This window comes from Pteropus alecto, unplaced genomic scaffold, assembly GCF_000325575.1.
Source record: "Pteropus alecto unplaced genomic scaffold, ASM32557v1 scaffold435, whole genome shotgun sequence".
In the NCBI taxonomy this organism is placed as follows: domain Eukaryota; kingdom Metazoa; phylum Chordata; class Mammalia; order Chiroptera; family Pteropodidae; genus Pteropus; species Pteropus alecto.
In genome coordinates, this window is record NW_006436300.1 from 470,791 (window position 1) to 475,313 (window position 4,523).

The window sequence follows — 4,523 nt, forward strand, 5'->3', positions numbered from 1 at the left end:
GTCAATAGGGAGAAATGAGTGAATAAAAGAATAATATGGAAATATTGTTTCCTATTTTATTTCTCTTTCAACAATTAAATCATAGAATAATGCTGCTTTCTGAATTATTTGTGTTTTCATTAAACATCAAGTTCTGCAACATCAAGAACTCAGTTATCATTTTATATTGGTATAAGGTTGGCACTTCGGTTTTTAGTAAATTCTTTTTAGATTAGAAGTAAATGAATATATATAAGTTATAGCTCTCAAACAATTGACAAACAATTGGAAATGAAACATTGGTAATAATAGAAATAGCTGTGAGAAACTGAGGAGCTTAATTCTGAAATTTCAGATGTTTTTAGATTAACGAGAAAGTCTGAGGAGTGGTCTGGTTAGTGAATGGCTTAAGTATGGGAAGACATTATAGGTGATGATGGAAAGGAACTTGGAAGTTTTTATTGACAGCAGATTTCTCCTATGAATATATGAATACTATACCAAAGAGTAGTTGAATAAGTATGTAAAATCTATGGACTGTAAAGAAAGTCTATTGATGTAGTTGATAATAAGGAAACAAAGCATTCTTTTTGACTTGTAAAATACTTCTCAGAAAAGTTAAAAATCTAGACATTTGAAAAGTAAGAAAAAAATCTGTGTGTTCTGCATCACTTAGGTGATTCTACTGACATAGTATAATAAAGAGGGGAAAGGGATAAGAAAAACGACATAAAAATAATAGACTGAAAGGCAATAAATTATACATATGAGAGAATGCACAGCCTATAAAGACTAAAGTAAAATGTAAAAAATGAGAAAAGTATTTTCTAGACTAAAGAGTAAAGAAAGGGGCTTTGGAGAATTTTTGCCATATCAGTTATTATTCATTGAACAGCAAAAACATGCCAGATACTATATTAAGAAATTTGCATTTGTTAAATAATCCAATGCTTGCATATGATCTCTAAGTATCATCTTTTTTTTTTTTTTTTTTTACATTTTACAGATAAGAAAACTAATGTTTGGAATGGATGAATGGTTTCTTCAAAAAGCCTTACAAAAATAATGTATGCATTATTATAAATTGCAGTTTGAACCTTGCTTGACTCCAAAGCAAATCTTTAGCATTACACCTTATAAGTCGTCTGTAATTACATGCTCTACTCTTTTTACTAAGGCTAAAATATGGGACTAAATAGATAGTTACATATTTGTGAAGATAAAAATTATATATATAATTATAAATCATATACATATTATATATACTATATATATAATTGTATATATAAATTATAAACTCTGTAACAGAAGAAAGGAAAGACAAGGATATTTGTGTGTGAGGAAGCAGTATTGAAGACTAGTAACTAGAAAAAGCAGTATTGAAGACTAGTAACTAGTAAATAGAAAAAAAAAGAAATGCTGTTTTATATGAAATGGAACTGATGAATATCAACAGTGTTCAAACTAAAAAGGCAGATTAACTGATACGATTATCTCAATTTGAAATCTCATAGAAGGAGAGTCTAAGACAAAGATTTGAGTGCAAAAAGTTATAGAATGTACACCTCAGAGTGTTGCTCTCTGAAGGATTAAGGTCCTAAGATGTAATGTATAACGGTTACCACAAGTCATCAGTGTGAGCTGACTTCAAAGGAGCCTTAATTCCTGGCACTTCTGGCAAGCCATGCATTCAGGCCGAGTGGGCTGTATCTATCAGAGTAGGTAGATGCTGGCATTTGGAATCTGATCAAACAAATCTGAAATAGTAAAGACAAAGATAGGGGTAGAGCACCAACAGCATCTGCTATAGTGATATAGTATGCACAAGGGTAAAAAAATGTCAAAAACGTGGACTATATACAATATTCTAGAAAATATAAAGACTAGTCCTCATATCTTTTAATTTTATTATATTTTACCCACTCAAGAGAATGAATTATTATATAATGCCACTATATCCTAAAGCAACACTTATTAGTGGATTTCTGTAGTAGCATATATAGTATTAATGAACATATTTCTATAAATAAATTATACAGAGAACATCCTACTTTCTTTTTAATATTTTTTAAATTAACATGCATAATTCTTAACTGTTTGGAAGTTGTCTCTTCCAGATCTAGATTATTGAGCCAGTACACACTACACAATACACAGAATTGATGGGAGCTCATAATAAAACACAAGCTATATAGTTATTTCAACAGAAAAAAAAATACCGATGACAGAATGAGGAAACTTGTATGCTAGACAATGAGAAAATGTTAAAACAAAAGCATCTTTTATAGTCACAGAAATCAACACAGACTCTTCTAAAAATTAAGATTAGTTTTTGAAGCTCTAATTGCAAAAAGAATTGGTGGTATTTATCAGGAGAATTGAAATTGTATTTATTTTAGTAATACTCTAATAAATAGATTCACTTGAGTCTCTACATAATGAATGCTAAAGAATATACAGTGTTCTAAATAACAATTTCAAGTACTGAAAGATATATATGCTCATTTATTTGATAAAAATAAAGTTATTTGATCATTACTTTTGTTAAGATCTAAGCTCCAATGTTGAGAAACTGTTTTTTTCCATTTTGTTTCTCAGGTCATCTCAAGACTCTAACACACAATAGCAATTCACTTATGTAGTAGTTGATTAAATTGTTTTCTTTTTGTTGTTATTGATGTTCGTAATTAGAACCATTTGCTTTAGTTTTTCAATGGATGAATAATAAAAAAGCTATGCATACATACAGATACGTAATGAATATTATTCAGTCATGAGAAAGAAGGAAATCTTGCTATTTGAGACAACATAGATGAAGCTTTATGGGCATTATGCAGAGTGAAATAAGTCAGAGAAAGACAAATACTGTATGATATCATTTGTATTTGGAATCTTAAAAAGCTGGACTAAGAGTAACAGAGTAGAGTGGTGGTAGCCAGGAGCTGGTGGCAGGGGAAATGGCTGGATATTGGTCAACCGATACTAACTTCCAGGTATAAGATTAACAAGTTCTGGGACTTTATTACAGCATAGTGGATATAACTAATAATACTCTATTATATACTTGAATGTTGCTAAGATAGTAGATCTTAAAAGGCCTTACCACAAAAAAGAAATGATAATTATGTAACAAGATAGAGTTGTTACCTAATGCTATGGTGGTAATCATTTTACAATACATAAGTATATCAAATCAACATATTTTACACCTTAAACTTACACAATCATACATGTCAATTATATCTCAATAAAGCTTGAAAAAATAAGTATTAAAAGATAAAAAGAACTAAGAAGCAAGCTGTAATGTAAAGTTAGGATTATCTTCATATAACAGTTTAAATTCTCTTTCCCCTTTTCACATCAGGCTGAGGAAATAAAAATAGCATTTTTATCTAAACACTATTTTTCTCAATGACAATTACATCTATTTGTCAGGTCTCAAGATTATTCTTCAGAAAGTATTTGATAGAATAAATGCTTGTAACATGGCATAATACCAAGAGAAGAAATGCTACATAACCAACAAAACAAAGGAGTACTTGAAACAGAAATTACTTCCTGTTCTTCAGTAACAAGTTCAAAGAAATATAAGATTATTTCCCCAGATCATCAAAAATTATTGACAGTTTCTCTTTGTAAGAGTAAGCAACCAAACAATAAATATCACTTACAGCTTTAAGATATCTCACTTTGTCATTTTTAATACTTCTTCATGTTAGTAACGTTCTGGAAAATGAATACTACCAAGGTTAGATCTTGAGGGTATGATTTTAAAGTATGATTTTCACTATTACACATTTATATGTTATAAAACGCCAGTGTTGATCATGATACTTTCTTATAGCTCTCATTTTAAAACATGGTTAAAAACTTAAGTTTGCTTAATGAAGTTCTGGATCCCTTTTACTATACACTTTTGCACAACCATAATAATAGAATCAAATACTTGAAAAGCTCATTAAACAACTAAATATCATGATTAATACTATTATATTCTAGTTTCAATAAGTATTAAATCAGCTTATAATTATTACATTATTAAAAATCAGTAGGATGTAAGCATATGAATTCTCTTTTCAGGAATATTTATAAACATGAGCATTTTAATTCTTACATGATAATGGAAACATTAAAGTGCACTGTTTCTCTGATTATATTAACATTTTCACCCATTAAGTCTGGCTTTTTCTTGTCATGTCTTCATAGCATAGTATCAATATATCTTCTAATTCATTAATAGCAGAAATTCTTTTCCCTTCTGTTGCATCTAACTGTTTTCAATCAATCCATTTATTTACTATTAATTTCTTTTTGACTAAAGACTTCTTTCACCATTAGCACATTCTGTTATTCTTATTTTGTGCATTTAGTTTGACTGTCAACAGGGAAAAAATACTTAAATTAGTTTTGATGATTCAACATTGTCATATGTACATGGTCATAAAAATTCTTGGTATTAATTTAAACAGGTAATGCCAAATTACTATGCCAAAAGTTTTTTCAGATTTAAACCCCATCATTAGACCCAGGAGTGGGACTATTGG